The following is a 20,831-nucleotide window of genomic DNA, read 5'->3' on the forward strand; positions in this document are numbered from 1 at the left end:
AGCTGACAATTTTGACATCATACCAACATATTTGGGCGTTTTTGACAGCAGACATTTTGACATGTCACACTAGGAAAAGCAGGTGTATATAAAATGAATGATTAATTAATTAGCTGCTCTGATTTCAAGGTCCTGGCATTATCCTGGTATTGTTCACACTGTCACCGCTTACTGAGACACTTGAATAGTACAGAGCAGTCATTCATTGTGTTAGTCACACCTGTGCTTTTCTTGCTATGACAAAGTCAAATTGTCTGCGGTGAAAAAGGCCTATTGTGCACAACTCAAAGGAGTTGTCCACTCAAGACATATGTATGGGACCGCTGAGTTTGATAGTTCAGTATATATTCACATAAAGCTTTGTTTAAGAATAGACCAGCAGAAAGATAGACAAATAAAATACAGATGCATGAACACATAGATATCGATAGATCATATACGTGAAATAACACCTGTTGAAAGACTTTCCACCGTATGACTGTATGAGAACGTGAAATGTTCTCCTTTCATTTTAGTTCACTTTAGTTCACCCCTCATCATCTCTGGGCTATTTCTTTCACTTATCCACTTACCTGACGACAGCTTTTTGAAAAATAGTCTGGTGAAGATGAAAGATCCAAATGCATACCTCTCAAATTGCACCTGATCATTACAGTATGTATGACGGCACGTTCAACACATTATGGACAACGGAAGAGCTGAGAGGAGCATATGTCTCTCCTGACAGGAACGGATAATATGTATTCTGGACTCCGACAACGTTCAGTTCCTTTAATAAATGCCAGACATGTGAGCTGCAGTTAGTGAGGGTCATTACAGAGCCATTACTTGACACAGTGAAGTCTACGCTGTGGTAGTGATAATAACTGCTGAAATTAAAGTGTCACCACAGATGACGCTGGAGTGATGTGTTGTGATTAATTAGCATCAAGATGACCCTTTGCCATTAAAACGATAATTGGAGATAAATATCTTCCCATTAATGGGAGCATTTCAGTTTTAAAGTCCCAGAGCCCCCTTTCATTTACATTCATCCTTAGAGCAGATTTTCTTATCCTATTGTAATGCAGTAAGAAGTGCAAGTATCCTGGAACTAATCAATTGCTATTGACAAAGCTATGGCAGTAAACACTTTCTTGATGAAGTTTTCACTTCAGAAACCTATTTGTGAATGCAGTTGAGGACAGAGCATGCTTGAAACAAATGAGTAGTGATGATAGAAAGTCAAGGAATGTACTACGTGTACTCATGGATGTACAACTAATGTGGATATGTAGCTGTACATCATCACATGTAAAATAACTCCTCATATCAAAGGGCCTGTCATTTTGAGTACTAAGTTGAGTGACCACAAAAATAGTAAAATTTTAAAGGGGCTATATGTAGTTTTTCTACTAAAATTAATCCTTTTTTTTATTGACTGTGTGTGAAGGGGTTGTAATCTGACATTAAAATGATCCACTTGCCAGGTTTGGCTATTAACTCTGAAGGCAAGTATTCCTATTCCTATTTGAAGGCTCCGGGTCTTTTTTTCCGCGAAATCCAGTGACTGACACCTGCATGCGTGCTCCCGAGGCTCTCGCTTTGTCTACTGCCTTTGCACTCAGCAGCGACGACACTGCAACTTATGACATGGAGTCTGCTAACACTAAGAAACGACCTGCTCCCAGCACAACACAGACTCCAACACAAACTCCACATAAGGATAAAAAACAAAAAAAAGATTTATCTGCTGAAGCTCGTCAGGCCTAATGTGAATTGGATCAACTTCGGACGAAAACACGGATCAACATCGGCAGGGCTTTTGAATCATGGAGAAACCTCCGCTTTGTTTTGGGTATAAAAGCAAAAGCAAACATTACTACAGAGCATGTAAAATATATTTTGATTTTGTGCCTCAGTTGGCTCAAGTTAGATAGCGTTAGCTCACCGGCTAATGCCGAGCAGTTGCTAATGTTGTCCGGTGCAAAGTTATATTGCTTTCACATTACTTCATCAACTAATGCAACCCATGTTACTTTCCTCTGTACCACTGTTATGTCAAAGTGACAAAGCCTGCAAGAAATGATGTAATGGTAAAAAGCTAATGTGGAAGGATTTGTTTACTTAGTGATGCAGCCACGAGCAGCCAGCTAACGCTACAGTAGCTTGGACCCGCTGCTGTTTGCTTTGTAGCGTTCAATTTAGATTTATTGCCTTTTACTGATACTCAGGTACACAGCTTCTCTACCTCTCAGTCGCTGTAACTAACATGACCTATATAATATACAACCCAGAGGTAGAGCCATCCACTAACACTACAGTAAATTTACTTACTGCTGTCTAACTGCTATAAAGTGTGACACAATCTCGTTATAATGTTCAGTCCAGCTCACTAACGTTAACAGTTTCATTATCATCCAAAACATGTAGCTGTGCTGAAATTGCTGAGCCTCCGGTGACAGATACATAGATAGTAATGACAGTTACTGAAAGCAGCAGGCGAGCTAACGATGTAGCACATTGGCTAAATGCAGTGTAACTTTATCATGTAATGAGCATGGATTAGTTCAACATCAAGCTGATAAAAATATTACTGTAACGTTATAGTGGGAGTTTACCTGAGTTTCCAGCATGTTGTGTGAAGCTGGCTCCCTGCCTGTCTATAGCCGCTCTCACTTTTTTTGGGAGTACTGTGCCAATATGCCGGTGTCTCGCTGCGCTGAATGAAAGGTACGGCGCCGGTGTCGATCCACCTCTGAGATGGGAATGTTGAAGTAACAGAGCCTGAACATGTCTGAGTGAAAAGCCACAGCCTGCATGCTGGTGTTCCTGCGTTTATTGCAGGATTTCTGTATGAAAGCGGTTGTGTTTCGGATTCTGCTCGCTCATGAGTTCAAGTGAGCACACGTACAAGCACACGCCTGGTTGCAATCTTAAAACCGCACCGCTAGTGGCCGCTGGAAACTACATAATGCCCCTTTAAATAAAGAACATACCGCAGCCCTTCACCATGTCCATACTTGTAATATAGCATGTTTCCACTATGGGAACTTAACAACTCGTAACCTGGAGCTTCCCCCGGCCTGAACTTTTAAGAATGTGTAAGGCAATGGTTCTTGGATATACATCTTTGAAAAAGCAACATCTTTTCAGATATGCCCCATTAAATTTCAGTCCAACTGTAAGTGGTCCCCATTCCTTCATTTTAACATTCAGAATCCATGAACACTTGCACTCTGATGACCCGAAAGCGACTGGATGATCAGCAACAGCCAGGCAATTTGATCATTTGAAATGAGGATGGAAAGACAAAAGTGGCCTGGCCTTGGTCCCATAAGGAATTACTCGAAGTTAAAATGAGACACTCAGACTTGGATTAATTGTTCTGTAGTGCTTCTACCAAGTGGGAAGCATGAAAAAAATCATCTAAAAACCACTTGGGGGCACTGTAGGTCCTTGCAAGCAAATAGCTGTGTCTTATTTGTGGCCATGGTACTCTCATAGTTCACTCATGTATAAATGCTAATGAAATACAATGACATTTCCTGATCCAGTGAATGTATCTGAAATAAGCCAGCATGAATATAGATGACATCAATACTGCTACTCAAAGGTTCATAAGGCTCATCTAATCACTCCTCTCATCGCTAAGAGGAAGCTGTTGCTATGTGACCATTTCAGGTGAATATTTGTGTAAGAAAAGAAATTTAATTTGCGTGAGATGTGCTTCATTATTTGTTTAGTTGTTGTTGTTGTTGTTGTTGTGGTGTGTGTGTGTGTGTGTGTGCGTGTGTGCATGGTGAAAGGGAATATGTCTTTCTTCTTTAAGCATTGCAGCAGGAGTGATGCCACTTTAAATTGCCCCCGCAGGATACAGTAACTGTAAAAGCAAAGTTATAGAAGCCAAGGTTTCATTTGCACTGATGGAACAAACATCAAGGTTGAATAACCCGGCTTATTAAATACACAGTGTGCATGTCAAGAGGTAATGAAGATGGAATGAGAATGAAAAAAAGAGCCGCTCTAATGAAAGGACAAGAGGGTCTGCACCTTCCACCTCTTACTGAGGGCTTCAAGCTAATGCGTTAGTTCAGACAAAATGAAGATGTCAAAATTCATCAGTTTTTAAGACAAACATTTCACCCTTTTATGTGAATCATAAAACCATGTGCTTTTGTTTTCACAAATCGTGTTTTTATAATAGAGGGAGTCAATTTTCTCTAAAGACATAAATCTAATTCTGGAATTAGCTCTTTATCTGTCCCAGTGCTCTCAGGTAACAGCGTCCCTTGAAGACAGAAGATTAATGTTGTGATACAAGCACACGTGTACAAAGCTGAATAAAATGACTTGTGTGGATAACTAATTATACTTATCTCTAACAGGGGATCAGGATTCACTGAGGTAATTTCTGTTCAGACTCTCTGTATGCTTTGTGCTAGTGGGGGACATTATTCCTCCTCTGCTGGAGGAGGAATAATGTACAAGTGCATGTGCTAGGCTGTACTGGCCGTTCTTACCATCAATCACTAAGATGAAATCAAGTCACTAGCTGCCTGTGTTACCAGGGACACAATTTGAACACAAATGGATGGAAAAGCTCTGACTTACAAATACACACATTCGAAACACATGTGTGGACTGTTGGATTCCACAGTTATTTATTGAGAGAAGGAGAAAAAAGAGATGTTTGGATCAATAAATAGTACCACCCATTCTCTTAATATGTTTTGTGTGCATGTGCAAGATGATCCGATTGAGTGGGGGTGTGTGTGTGTGTGTGTGTGTGTGTGAGTCTTCTCTGGCTGCTCGTGTATGGATCTGAGTAGGTTATGGTGCAGGGATGTATTTGTCTTAGGCGTTAACCCACGCTTGTGAATACTGCAGTGACCTCCAACTGCCTCCTTCATGCAATAGACTGAAAATTGACATTCATGCATCTTTTCAAATCCCCTTCCCTTCGGCTTCGGCCCCCCCCCCCCCCCCCCCCCCCCCCAGTTTTCAGTTTATAGTCCTCACGATCTTTGTAGTTTTACTCAATTGCTTCCACACATTTTTGGAAAAGCGTGGCTCCTTTTCATAAAAACTCTGGACACAAATACCAAACTCAACCTCATAACATAAATCGCATTCAGGAGCAAACACTGCCTTCAAAACGTTACGTCTTCTCAAAATGAAATTTGCTCTTTAAATGACACACACACCAAATGAATAGAAACACTGTGGTGAGAGGAAAACACTGCTATGATAATGATCAGTAGGCCTTTTGCATTTTCAGTGTACTCTACATACTGTACGCACAGTAGCTTGTTGTAAACTGTTATGTTTTCATTCTCAAAACTAAAACACAAACACAAATTCAAGAATAGAATATTTTATTTACTCTGAAATACCATATATACAAATCAACAAACACAGTTGGATTTACATAGTTTTCTTCATACAGGAGAAACAATTTTGGCAGCATCCTGTCTTCTGTCCTCATCAACATCACAGGCACTGTTCGCCATGGCCAAGCAGCAGGAGAAATAACGCCTAGCACAGTGAATCCACCCCTGCATCTTCCATGGTTGTAGACCTTTCAATCTCCATCTTCCAAATCTCATGCATACATAAAACATATTTTCTGTTACTATGGTCCACTTGCAATACTGTACTACAGTTATCATCAAGTACTGTATTGAAATTCAGTAGATTTTTTTAACCTATTCTTATTTTGGAAAGTCTGGACGACGAATGCTACTGGGAACCTGTTCCAGTTTGGTTGGACTCTCGGCCTAGCCTCCCTCACTGTTAAACCACAGTTATTTCATCAGACAATATGTCTCTTCTCAGTCTTTCTCTTCCTCTTCCCCGTCCTCCTCTTCTTCCTTTCACTCCACTCACCTCTCTCTCCTATGTTGGCATATATTTGCTCCAAAACAGAAGAGCTCACCTGCGGCTCTTTTACATAAGTGAAGCAGTTGTTTTTTGTTTTTTTGCCGAGTTTTTAGGAGTGCAGATCGAAAAGTGACTTCAAAAAAAAAAGTATGGAGAAAAAAGTTGTCTCAAACTACTGTGTCAGCAACATCACCTTTCCTCTCCTCCAAACCCTCCTCCTCCTCTCTCATCTATCACTCAAGGTAACATCAAAGCCTACTCACAGGGAGCCGTAGTTACACATCCTGTCCAGGCGATGAAACTCTATCAGGACTTTTGCTCACACACACACACACACACACACATATCTTCACCCGCTTTGCATACATGTATTTGAAAGGCTGTCCCTCTTCTGGCAACTTCTCCCCCTCTGGGGAGTAGACATTGGGCTCGTATTGATTTATTTACGTAAGAAAACTAGCACACCTTGATCTTTAACCCCTGACAAGGGAAAAACATACTTTCAGAGCCTGCACTGAGAGCCTCCCCACAGCACCTGTGAGCAAAGCAGATGGAGAAAAGGGGGGAGGGGGGGATGATGTGCCTGATTAAAGAGAACACAGAGAAAAATATGATATTTAAACACACTTTGAAGCCTCAAACTGGTAAATAAATGATGCGCTCAAGAAGACTCAAGAAATGTCTGCGGCTCCTACACCTGCGGTGCAATGCTTTAATATTCATTTCCTGTCATAGTCATGCACACACTTGAGTGCATGTATAGCTTATAAGTGTGTGTGTGTCTGTGTGTGTGTGTTAAAGATACATGTTGAGCTAGAAAAAAGCATGTGCTGGGCAATGTTGCTCACAAACTGCTGTCTGCAAGTGAAAGTGGAAGAGATGAGAAGAGAAGAGAGAGAACTCAGGATTTATTCTCCTTATCTACTCAAACAACCTCCTCATCAATGGACAGCACAGCACAGAAGAAACAAAAGCCCTCCCTGCTTTTCATCCACTCCCTTACTACTCTTTTATTCCTGCAGCGCTCATAATGGCGCTGAGCTTAGTGCTGGATGTGTTCACTAAACTTCTCGCTTGGCAGGAAAGCAGGGTGAGAAGATTCCTGTTTGGGAGAAAAATGAAAAAAGAGAATTTTCAATGTGGATGTTTAGAAGATGAAAGGGGAGCTAATTCAGTGAGGAATTTCAACAACATTTTAGTATAACCTAAAGTAATAAGTATGTCATTGTGCTCAATTGCACACATTCAGAAACATACACACTGTTGGCAGCAGATGTTCCCACTTGACTCCGGCCAAACAGAGCATTAAAAACATGTAATGGGTACGTTTTGATGATTACTGACATTGGATTTAAATGTAATTTTTTTCATTGTTCTGTGAAAGCAATATATGATACCCAAAATGGCACAAATCAACCTGACGCAGAAAGTTTGACTCATTTCCACGCAGTTTAAAAATAACTGTTTGACCACAGTTTAGCTCAAAGAACTTCTCCATTCCACTCTTCATCACTGTCTGCTGATTAATCATTGCATCTGACTGCTCATTAGACCATCTCTTTTGAAACTTCTTGACCTTGTATCGACTTTTATCCCCTCTCATCTCTTCATTTCATTTTTCTTTCTCCGATCTGCCTCTCTCCACCATCTCTTCATTTCCAGGAAGCGCATGTTTCAGACAGTCCTTCAGGGACTTTTCGCTTCCGTCAGCCTGAGTACAGATATTTCACCACCGTGATTTCAGAGTAATTACACAGGGATAAATGATGACTCTCGCTGAATGCAATTCTCCCCTCTTTCTGTCAACCCATCAGGAACAGGACCTGGGGCAAAGCAATCACTCACTAGTACTCTGCAGAAGGAAGTTAGAATCTCCCAAAAGTTTACAAGAAAAAAATGTTTTTTGTTTTTTTTTCTTGATTTCAGAGTAATTACATAAGAATACCTCTCCCTGAATGCATCCCCGCTTCTTTCTGTCAAGCCGACAGGAACAGGGCCTGGGGCACAGCAATCACTCGCTTGTGCTTTGCAGGAGGGAGTTACAATTCTTAAAATGTTTACACATTCTATTTTTTTTTTTACTTTTTGTATCTTTATTTCTACAGGGGCTTTGGCTTTGCATGCATGCTATTTTTCCAGCATGATACTGTGTCAGATTCATACAGTTATATAGATTCCCACCAGGGAGTTGCCATGGGCAACTGCATTTAGCTGTTTTTCACTGAGCAGCTCCATAGAACAACTGGGGGATTGCTCATAGGTACTTCAATAATAGCTATAGAGAGAGCTCATTTATACCTGACCCAGATTTCCTCACCTGCTCCTCGGTTTCAGTCCTGGTGTCTTGTACTCAAAGTACACTTTTATAAGCTTTAGGGTACTAATCATAATTTCAGAGGTTCTGTCTCTATAAAAATAATTTCTTAATCAAATCAGGTGTGTATTAGTGTGTACAACAAAAGAATATCAATTGAAGGGCTTCCACACCAGCCTTTTGGCTTGAAATTACCTTTTTGTGATTCCTGTCACCTTTACAGAGTGCCTTTTGTTCTTGAAGTCCAAGGGCTATGTGAAGTACATCAGTGAAGAGCATCAAAATCCAACCTGATCTTGTGTTTGATATCCAGCAGGTTAACAAAAACAACTTGAGATTCTGGGCAGGTATTGAGCATCTGTGAGTGATGTATTTGGTCCATGGTAGGTAAAGGTCCTGTGAGGGAACACACAATGAATTCAGAAAACAAATAACAGGTGCTTTGTAACATCTCCTCTCAGGGACACATCCAAGCTCACCGGGGATTGAAACCCACTGCTGCCCCAGCAGAAGGCCTCACACCAGGGCCTTGATTTAATCACTGCCCAGCAAGGGGAGAGGCCAAGCAGGCAACAAAGCTGCCCTCCAGCCTCCCATCCTCCTGCCATCAATGCTCCCTGTAGGTTGACCCAGGAGAGGCCATCCCTCACCCTCCACGCGGGTCGTTTGAAGATGAGAGGAAGTGGGTGTCAGGGGAGGGACGGCCAAGAGGAGGAGAGGTAGATGAAACCCCGGTTGTTCTCTTTGAACTGCTAATCACTGTGTTTAAAGCTGACCTCGCTTCCTGTCTCTCTTTTGGTGTTTGGCTCATTAAAATATGTACTCTGATAAAGGGTCCAGATGGGAGTTCACAGTGAACCACTATTCCTCCCTCAGTTCCAGTCAAACATGTACACCTCATTTTCTCCCTCAAAAATAATCTTTTTGGGTATTATTGTGGATACACTGGGATTTACCAATCAGTATTCAGGGTGGTCAGGGACATGTAGTGTGGGCAGAAATGCATCCCTGACTGCACTGAAAGACTGCCTAAGGACTTTGCAGCATGAAGTCGGTACTGTTATAGCCACTGCAATCTTTTTCTATAATAGTATGGCCAGACAAAAATATTTATGTATCTTTTTCTGCAGTTAAAATTTAAACAGGGATGTAAAAACTAAAAGTGGTCTCACAAGTTGGACTATATCTGGTCTGAACCAGCTCAATCCAGTTTGTGTGTCCGCACTAGCATTTTCAGGTTTCAAGATCTCAATCGACACTGAAATGTTAAAATTATGGGAGAGTTGACAAAACTCTTCGTCTTCCAGAAGTATCAGTAAGCAGACAAATTGTGCGTCACAACCACTGCCCTGTTACTAAGCTCAGCTGGTTAACCTCTTGTCTTTGCCGCCCGGCTCTCCATGGTCACTTATATGTTTCATTGTGAACTAACAAGTTAGTTGTTCTCATTTAAATATATATTTTTTTCTGTGTGATTGGCTACACTGACATGTATAATAGGTAGGGCTCTCAAATGATTAATTTTTTCTTAATCGCGACTAATCGCATGTTTTATCACATTAAAATTCAAAATTATTATTCAACAATTAAATAGTATTATTATATATCTTAACTGTTTTAAGTCTGTATTAACAATGACAACAATTACAAAGAAAGTTAGTTTTGGAACTTGACTTTAAGATTTATTTGATTATTTCAAATCAAAAGATGTGCAACGAGACTGAGGTAAAACAATCAATGTAAATGAAGTACAGTGTTCCTTAAGCTTGCTTGCAAAAATTCTACCGTAAAAGTGCATCTACAAAATGTACACACATTATTATGAAACCAATGAGACAGCACTTGCTTTAAGTAGGAGTTTCAGTTTCACTGCTTTCTCCGTTTCATACAGGCTATGTATGCGTGCAACAATTGTCCCTCACGACGACAATGTATATGACTCGCACTCTCCAAAATAGTGCTTTGCCTCAGTCCGCTAGCCTCAACCTGATTTGCTGTACTAGCTGTATGCTTAGCTCGTTGATGGTAACATTAGCTTTAGCTCGAAGTGCTTTGATGATATTTTAATTCCATTTCACGTAAGGTGCATACTGCTTTTGACTTGTCAATGGAGCCGTCTGGGACTGTGTTGTTGTTCATCTCCATGGCTGCAGCAGGAGGTATGAAGTGTCTCAGCATGACAACAAGTAAGGGTGCATCGAAGTCTCAAAATAGTAGCAGCGACAGCACCAGTGACGGTGTAAAATAAGAATATCTGACACACGCGATTAACACAATTAAAACGCGTTATGATCAGTACTTAATCTCATTGTGATTAACTTGTTAATGCTGACAGCCCTAATAATAAGTGAATCACAGAGAAAGTTTGTGATGACACATTGTTGTCTGACGTCATTTCCAAAAAGTAGCTGTCTTAATGTGGATGTGGTCTGAGATGCATTGTCATTCCAGGTGTGAACTGTCCAGTCCATGTCTGCTATATCTTGATCTAATTTAAATACATTTGCACTGAGGATACTAGGCCTACACAAGTCCATGGGGACTGCAAGGAGACAGAAGGTGGGGCATGGAAGGAGGGCATGATGAGACAGAGGAGAGAAGGAGAGCAGGGTAGCAGGGGATCAATCAATCATCGCTCCTGTTGGTTCATATTGACTCTGCAGTCCCACTGGGCTACCATGGTCAATGTTCTTTCAGGCATTTTGCGTGGGTCGATGAAGAAGCGTGCCTGGCTTAACACTCACCTTTTATAGGGATACGTGCGTGTGTGTTTGTGTAATATATTAGATGTTTTTATGTGGAGTGTATTGACAGGTTTTCATAAATGTATTTCATGTGGAAAGTGTGGCCATTTGTGTATTATAAGTGAATACATGTTTTAGAAATTACACATAAATCTGAAGTATCAATAAGTAAGTAAAGCATCCACATAACCTTGCTACCGAGCTGCATTGTGCCCAGTGGCAGCCTCCCAAAAACCAACAGCATCAAGGCTGGCTTTAGCCCATCGACTGTGCTTGGCATTCATTGTGCCACATAAATGGCTGAGGAAAAACTGTCTACCCCACATGGTACAAAAATCTGTGTAGGCTACAGTGATGTCAATCTACAACAATGACTCAGTCATTCAGTCAGTTTGAACTACAATGATTGCAAAGATTAAAATAAAGATTTATTGTTCCATGTGGCTTGATCAGTTAATTGGATGTCAGCAGATTTAATGAACAGGGACTTCATTTTTTTAGCCATGATGGCAACACTTTTTTCAAATGACTCAAATAATGCATATTGCCTAAATTATGGTCATAGTTGTAATGGCTTGTGTCTTTTTTGTGTTTTCAAGAAGGGGTGGGTAATATGGATAAAATCTTTTATCATGGTATAAATAAATTAATATTGAGATATTGATATATATATTGTGGTACAGTCTGTTTTCTGGAAATTCAACCGAGAAACCATTTGTAAATAAAATAATAGGATGTTATTGTCAGTTTTGGGGTAATCCAATGAAATACATAAATGTATGCCAAATCTGGGTTATCATACAATATAAAAAATCCCCATCCTTCCATCTCCTAGGTGATTACACAGGTTTAATTAGTGGCTAATTGTGTTACAGGGGTGTGTAATAGTAGGATATATTGTGTAACTACAGTATTTAATTTTCATGTACGAGTGTATATGCATGTTTGCATGAAATCCACAGTATTTGTTATTTGTAGAAATTGCTTGTAAGACTGCTATTTTTTTTTAACCCATCTGGTCATCAATCATCTAAATGATGTGATGCCATGAGCATGTACAGACAGGCCAGTGATGGATGATTGACAATTGATGATTACCTGAGGTGAGGGGTGGTTCCGGTCCCAAGGGTAAACCTCTCTGGGGCTTTTACCTTGCTGGTTCAGATTGCAGGATGACTTGAGATGGACTGAGAGGAAAATAAATGTATACTTAATAAATCTAAATCAGCTGTCAAAAATGATCAACTGTGTCCATCACTATTGACTAGATACATTTGCAAACAACAACAACATTCATGGCTTTTATTCGGTCACATTATTAACTGTTAAATCTTACAGAGCATGTGGCAGTTCAGTCTTGATGTAGAAGTTAGAAACCATTCTCAACCACAGTATGGTATGATAATGCATATTTCTTCATTCTGAAAAGCCAAATACATCTTAAAAGGATATTAGCAGGGTACTGAGAAAAGGTGGTTACCTACTATTTGTATCTGAAGTTCTGTGCACGCATGAATTGGACAAAACTGACAGCCTTTGCACAATGTTCACAGTAGGTTTTCTCACATTTTAACTGAAAGCTAATTGAACACATTTTAGAGTCACTATGAATGCTGAACTTACAATGGTAAATTTATTTTCACACTGCCATTAAAACCACATTTTTGTTTTCACAGTACTCTGTCGTTAAGGTAGATTTAAGACAAATATTTACTAAAAATGTGACGAGCATAAGTACTTAAAAGATTTGCCTATATTACCTTGATTTTCCCAAAAGAAGGACCTTTACAGCTTTGATTTACTGTTAACACCGTCAGTCCTTTCAGAGCCCAGACAATCAATTTTAAAATGACAAAATGTCTTCAGTTCACAAAATCAAAAGCCAGCAGTGCAGCAAATGTTTGTAGGAAGTGGCACACTTGAGACGGGCAGACTGGAGGGTTGGTTTTACGTTCATACTCTGTAATGTGTGATTTCTTCACCACTCAATTTGCTGAGCATCTCTGACACCGTGACCCTTCTTTTATTAAGAGTCTGAGCAGTGTAAGAGGGGACAACGTTTCTTTGAGCTGGCAGGTCCACTCAATAGACTCAAGGTGATAAAACCAGTTTGAGAGAAAGTCTGAAAACAAGGCGAGAGCTGGATTGAGTTGAGTTGAGCAGTAGCGGGTGGACTGGCCAAAAAAGGCTTTCTATCTGACAGGTTATTGATTTTCTAAAAGTTCTCAAAGGGATCCTGGAAGACCTGAGCGGATCTACTCGCTCAAGCGACCTCTCCTCTCCAATCTCGCCTTCTTCCAATTTCCTCTCAACACTTGACATTGTTTGAAATCTTGGTGACATCTGAGATTCTTATAAGTGGTATTAACAAGAATAGCAAACTGGCACTGTAAGACAACACAGTTTTCTGCTAATACATCTCAATATTATTTACAATATTAAGGGGCTGTGCAGCAACAATTTTGTAACAGTTTAATACTGACCAATAAGGTACTTCTAATGTGTGCCTCCAATACATCATAATGACACTAGACAAAACTATTGTCCTCTGCATATGGAAGTGCACATGAACCATGGCACATGTGAAAGTTGTAACTACCCTCCCCTACTTTCCCAAAAAGTCAGACTACCCTGACTACCCTACCAAATGGTGAATTATATTTAACCTTTTTGGGTGTGTCTTTGTTGTGCTTCTTCAACCTTCTCCCGTTAGGCAGCTCTCGCCTTCACTCGTCTGTATTGAACCACCTTTTTTACAATGTATACAAAAAAACATACACTTCAATATTCACGCACTCAGATTCAGGACCACAGTCACAAGTATCTTCTTAATGCATTCTAAATGATCTTTTTAAATAAATTACCTTATGAAATGTGAATTGTTTTAACCAAAGTTATTACTAAATTACATTTTAATACTCCTTTTTAACTGAGTTCTCATATAACACTTAAATGAATTGTACTTTTAACATTATTCATTGTCTCAGCATGACATGAACTCACCCTTATAGTAATAAATATACAAGAAACCTTACAGCAAAAATATGTGGACTAACAGCAGCTAGCTTAAACACCAACGACAAAGTAAACACTTGTGTATGGCGGGACTCGGACATGATGGAGCCATGAGGTCTCTGGTTGCTAGCATTCTCATCTTCTCAGTTAGCACCAAACTCTTCAAACAACATACACGTTTCTCAAAAACATCTCTTTAACTCATATAACACCACAGTAATGTAACGAAGTGTCCTTTCAACATGTGTTTAGGTTTACAGCGCTATGTGAGTGGCAATTACCTTAAAAAGGGGAAAAATAACGGGAGAAGGTTGAAGAAACACACACGCCGCTCTCGCCTTCACTCATCTGTATTGAATGAGGAAGAGAAGGGCAATCCCCCTACTGGAGCCCCGAGGCATTACCAACACATCGACAAGCAATTAACCCAGACAGACAAGGATCAGCATTATCTGCATTCCACTTCTTAATATTATTCGCTGTATAGTTTTAAACAGTCACCAACTTCATATAACTCTATTATAAACATTAGCTATTATAAATGAAATGAAATTACATGTCCCAAAAATGAAATACTGTAGTACTGGAATAAACTTCAAAAGGAGATTAACCTTTCAAACAGATTACTTGGTATCAAAATAAGATATGAATGGAATCCTCAATGAAATGATCAAATACTCAGACCATAAAATCAGATTGGCTATACTAAAACTATTCAATACTATTCTATCAACTGGGACTTTTCCAGAAATCTGGAACAAAGGTTTAATAACCACAATTCATAAATCCGGAGATAAATATGACCCAAATAACTACAGAGGAATATTTGTATCCAGTAACCTGGGAAAAATATTCTGCAACATCATTAATAAACGACTTGTCAACTTTCTTGATGACCACAATATTCTGCATAAATGCCAAATTGTTTTTTTGCCTAATTGCTGCACAACGGACCATATATTTACCCTCCAGACTCTAATTGATCAAGAATCAAACATTAAGAAAAGAAAGGTATACGCCTGTTTTGTTGACTTCCAAAAAGCCTTTGATTCCATCTGGCACGAGGGCCTTTTCTATAGGCTACTTGAAAGTGGCATTGGAGGAAAAACGTATGATTTGATTAAGAACATGTATACAAAAAGTGAATGTGCGATAAAGATTGGAAACAAACAAACATCGAGTGAGGCAGGGATGCAATCTCAGTCCAATTCTCTTCAATCTATATATCAATGAATTAGCGAACCAATTAGAGAGTTCCACGGCACCTGGCCTCATCCTGAACGCCACAGAGAGGTCTGCTGTATGCAGGTGACTTAGTGTTGCTTTCACCTACTAAAGAAGGTTTGCAGCAGCACCTTAATCTCCTGCAGAGATTCTGTCAGACCTGGGCCCTAACAGTAAACACAGCAGAGACTAAGATAATGATCTTTTAGAAACAATATAGAAATCAGGTTACACACAATTTCTATTTAGATGAATTTGACAAATCAAACAAAACAATCATAGAATCTTTCCATACCGAGTTCTGTAAGAGCATCCTGCAGGTGCAGAGAAAAACACCAAATAACCTGTGCAGAGCAGAGCTCGGCCAGTCCCCCCCCTTACTAAAAATACAGAAAAGATCAATTAAATTTTACAATCACTTAAAATCTGTTAACCCCCAGACATACCATCACAAAGCCCTAACATACCAGGAGCGGAAACCAGATAAGAGTCCCCTCAGCCAGCTGGGCCTGAGGCTCTCTGCAGTAACAAGTCCCCAACAGCCTCAGGATAGCAACACCGACTCAAGCAGACCAAACCACAAAAAATATATTGAATACTGGAAAGAAACAACCAAACCAAAAGTAAATTACAATGTTATCTGGGCGGCTGTGGCTCAGGAGGTAGAGCGGGTTGGCCGTTAACCGGCGGTTCAATCCCCGGCTCCCCCGGGCTGCATGTCGAAGTGTCCTTGGGCAAGATACTGAACCCCGAATTGCCCCTGGCGGCTGTTCCGCCAGTGTATAAATGTGTGTGAATGTCAGTTTCTGTTTGAGCACTTAGGCTCAGTGTATGAATGTGTTTGACTGGTGAATGCAGATGTAGCGTAAAAGCGCTTTGAGTGGTCGGAAAGGCGCTATACAAATATGGAGCATTTACATTCTAAAAAGAGAATTCACACTGGCAAATTACCTGAGCACAATAAAATATCCTAAAACACCTAAAAAAGGTTGACAACATACAGACGAGTGAACACATAGAAAATGGTCGCCACAGACAGAGCTGGCTACCACAAGAGGAGAGACTCTGCTCCCAGTGTGACACAGGATAGGTAGAGACAGAGCTGCACTTTCTAACCTCATGCCCTAAATATAAAATACTAAGACAAAAACACTTTGCAAACATTTCCCAAATATACCCCGAATTCAAATTTTTATCAGACACACGGAAACTCCCCTATTTACTGGGAGAAATGCCCAAATGTGCTGCAATATATGTCTGCTCATGCCATGAAGTGAAGACAACCAGTGGAAACTCAGACTGATAAATAATTGTACAACTTTTCAAATTATTATTATTTTGATTGTTTGATATTTCAGTAATTGTTTTGTTTTTACATTTGATACTGATTTCTTTTTATTTATTTATTTATTTATTATTATTATTATTATTATTGTTGTTGTTGTTTTAATCAATTAATTATTTCTTTAAATTTTTTGTCTATTAATACACACACACACACACACGTTTATGGTATTATCTATTTTAATTATTTAAATTTTTTATATATTTTTATTTTTTTAACACACACACACACGCTTACTGTTTTATTTATTTTATTTTTAATATCTTTTATTTTTTTAACACACACACACAAACACACATACGCTTTAATTACTTGATGCTGTAATTACTTGTTTAATGAAATGTATGGGGTTGATTGTTCTTATGTACTTTGTATGATGCTTTGGCAATATTGTTGTTATACATTCATGCCATCCATCCATCCATCCATCGTCAACCGCTTATCCTGCGTACAGGGTCGCGGGGGGGCTGGAGCCAATCCCAGCTGACATCGGGCGCAAGGCAGGGTACACCCTGGACAGGTCACCAGTCCATCGCAGGGCACATTCATGCCAATAAAGCTAATTTGAATTGAATTGAATTGAGAAGCGTGATCCCCGTACTGGGGCCCCGAGGCATTACCAAAACATCGACAAGCAATTAACCCACACAGACAAGGATCAGCATTATCTGCATTCCACTTCTTAATATTATTCCCAGTATAGTTTTAAACAGTCACCAACTTCATATAACTCTATTATAAACATTAGCTATTATAAATGAAATGAAATTACATGTCCCAAAAATGAAATACTGTAGTACTGGAATAAACTTCAAAAGGAGATTAACCTTTCAAACAGATTACTTGGTATCAAATAAGATATGAACAATACTTTCATATACCACTTGTCACATCTTCAAGTTCTGTTTAGATCTCGGTGTATTTTGAATAGCATGTACAAAGTCATTAGATAGGAAAGGCTTGTGTAATTTCAAAGCTCGAAGGCTGCTGAGTGTGGCATCTGAAAAGATTGATGAGAATGACCATTGTTGACCTTTAGGATTTTGACAGAGTCATGAAACTTAATTTAAGAAGAACAGATATGATTCTAAACTGACACAAGCTATAGTTTGTCTTCATAGTGATGACTTAATAAGCTATTTGTAAAACATACATACATACAAACGTATACAATGAATTCCTGTTAAAATGCATTAACGCATGCATGTAAATGGGCAACAATACAGACACACTGTACATGCTGTGAGTCCTTTACAATTCTATTATAATGTTTCCTGCAGTCCCCATTGCATTTTCATAAATCCATTTTCCTCATGAGATATTTCAATTAATCTGGCAACAACATAATTATAGATGTGTTAGTGCGTGTTTTTGTGTATAAGCATGCACACTGTATATTTTACAATTTTTTAAATTAGAAACAGCAAGAAATTAAGTTTTAAGTTGATTGGCTTTTCATTTTATGTTTGAAAGGGGCTATATGTAGTTTTCAGTTGCCACTAGTGGTGCGGTTTTTAGATTGTAACTTTGTGTGTGTTTGTACGCATGTTCAAACTCATGAGCGAGCAAAATCCACTATTGAGCTTCACACAAAGTGCAGGAAACGCAGGTAAACTCCCACTGCAACATTACAGTAATATTTTTATCAGCTCGAGGTTGGGTTAAACTAGTCCATGCTCCTTATATGATTGCATTTAGCCGCGTCATCAGTGTTAGCTCCACGACTTTCAGCATCTGCTGTTGTACTGACTACACAACTTGTCGTCTTTGTCGTTGTGGCATTCACCCTACGTGAATGATCGGTGAAGGAGGGGAGGTCACACACTACAGGAGCAGACAGCAGCTCTATCACCCAACGCTGGTTTCCAAACCACGTTTAGACGTTTTGTCTAGAAACCACGTGTGAAATGTGAAACGGGAAATGAGCGATCCTGAACACGAAACAGCTGTTGTCTGTTATTATAAATATAGCAATTATAAAGACAAAGACTATGGCTGAAAGAATGGATTAGCACAAGCAGGTAGCAGGGATCGTCTGAGCTACAGAGAGAGCAGGAGGTGAGTAAAAAGTGTTTTGCGGTTAAAAACTAGCTGCCTGCTCTGCCAGCTGCCTGCTCTCATTGGCTGGATGTGGATGTCAAGTCGGCTGACTTCTCCAGATATTTGGCATGCTAGATATCTGGCAGACGTCGGCGATGTGGCAGTGATGTGTCGTGGAGCCGTTTTGATGCATCGTTGAGTAGTTCACACATAATGACTGCCGACCGCCGATCAACAGCTGATTTGCCGAGCGGCAAATCGGGCTAAAAATCATGTAGTGTGAACTAGGCTTTACGTTGCATTGTTGTATATTATGTGGGATTTACAGTGACTGAGATGGTGGTGAAGCTGTTTACCTAAGTATTGTTACATACACCGGCAGACATGGCTAACAATTGCTGACTGCTCCTGCCTTGCATCAGTATAGCTAATCTAACTTGAGCTAAATAAATAAAAGCTATAACTCTAATAACTAATAAAAGCCAACTCTGTGTCGGTTTTTATCCGCAGAAGTCTCTCCCTGGCTCAAACCTTTCTGATTTTAGCTGTTTTCACCCGACGTCAATCTCATTTGGCCTGACTAGCTCCAGGGCAGAAAACTGTTTTCTTGTTTTTTATCCATTTGTGAAGCTTGTGCTGGAGTCTGTGTTTTTCTGGGAGGTGGTAATTCTTTGGTTTTAGAGAACGCCATCTCGCTAGCTGTTATATCTTCTATCTATATGTTATATCTTATGTGAGATTACAACCCCTTCACACACAGGCCTGGAATCTGACCCATTTCATAATTCAGATCTGACCACGACGTGAAAGTGACCCGCATGCGCAAAAGAGAATTGTGACGACAGCTGCTCTAGAGTGAGGTCAGTGTTGCATGAATTATGATCTGACAGTCCAGACTAAGGTCGCATTTCAAAAAAGCAATTCCTGTCTTCCCTTATCCTAAAATATTGTATTCTTTTATATTTTTGATGGTTTTACATTAAAATAACAGACACGTAAGTAAGATTAAAGTAATGACTTTTGAAGTTTAGTTGTGGTTACTACTTTATAATATATGATAATTCATAATGTACATGCAAAACACTGAAAGTGGTTATCAGCAGGAATAGACGAAGGGAGCCATTCAATGTAAAATAAATTTTAGCTCAGTACATCCACATGATAAAATGAAGGCTGGGAATAGCAGCCACTCAAGTTTCAAAGTGTTAGTTTCAAAGTGTCAATCTCAACGCTCTTCCTCAGACAAAATCTAGAGGTTTTCTAGTGTCTCTAGAGATAAGGAGAAGTAGGAAGCGACGTCATTGTTACATCATACCCATGTCTTTTTTTTTGGCACAACTCGAGTATAGAGTAATATATAAAAGGTTTATCACTGAATACGTGAAATGTGAAGACCAGAAGGTTCTTTTTGAGACTGAGCAGTCTGTTGGCGCAACTCCCTGACCACTGAGGTACTTATTCTTGAGACCTCAGATACAAGTCCCAGCTCTTGTTTATTATTGTGCTACACTACAGTATATGATTAAACATACAATTTGTGATGAAACTCAATTTTCGAGCTGCTGAGTGGACCTTTTTAAGTCAAAAAGGTTAGCCTTCACTTGATTAATGGTGCAGTTTGGTTTCTGAACAGCTAACAGGACCAACAGAAAGTTGAAAAGTATCGGATGAAATTATGTTAAGGAAGCCTGTATAGATAGTTGGTAGCGGTATAATGTAGTTTTGAGAGTATAATGTACTTTTTATTGATGCTAAAAGTGGGTGTGCAGTGGCTTGTTTTTGAGGCTCCTGTCAAAGGCATAAATCAATAAAACATTTGTAAATTTCCCAGTTGAAAATACAGCATCCCACCCCCCACTTGAGGGAAATGCGTGATAAGAATGACACAGAGACAGAACAAGTACAATAAGTAAGATATCTACATGAGCCTACATTCTCACAATATATACATATAAAAACATGCACTCACACTATCATTCACAGGAAGCAGTGCTATGACACATATCTTCGTACTAGTAATGTTAACAAATCTTAATAATCTTAAATCTTACATACAAACACATACATGCATTACTACAACTAGTTACAACCAGCTGCAATTCAATATTGATACATTCATATATGTACTTCTGAAGTCCACTTTGTAATGCATCTTTAAAACTTTGTATGACAGGCTGTCAGGTATACAGGAATTGGTCCAATCTGTTTTTGGTTATGTATGATGACCTTTCAAGTGGATATATGTTCAGGAATTTTCCAGTCAAAGTGAAACATAATGAGTTTCAGT

At 39.4% G+C, this 20,831-nt stretch overlaps 1 long non-coding RNA gene across 2 annotated transcripts; it reads right to left on the bottom strand.

The window, feature by feature from the left end:
* Positions 1 to 6,753: 6,753 nt before the first annotated feature.
* On the bottom strand, positions 6,754 to 14,279 carry LOC123963280. 2 transcript variants are annotated; one of them, XR_006823147.1, is made up of 6 exons: positions 14,217 to 14,279; positions 13,587 to 13,668; positions 12,257 to 12,341; positions 12,019 to 12,107; positions 8,372 to 8,572; positions 6,754 to 6,964 (listed from the first exon to the last, which is right to left on the bottom strand). It is a non-coding gene; the product is annotated as an uncharacterized LOC123963280 (long non-coding RNA). The 2 variants fall into 2 exon arrangements; XR_006823146.1 differs by lacking the exon at positions 12,257 to 12,341.
* Between the last annotated feature and the right edge of the window lie 6,552 nt (positions 14,280 to 20,831).

This window comes from Micropterus dolomieu, linkage group LG23 (assembly GCF_021292245.1).
Source record: "Micropterus dolomieu isolate WLL.071019.BEF.003 ecotype Adirondacks linkage group LG23, ASM2129224v1, whole genome shotgun sequence".
NCBI lineage: Eukaryota > Metazoa > Chordata > Actinopteri > Centrarchiformes > Centrarchidae > Micropterus > Micropterus dolomieu.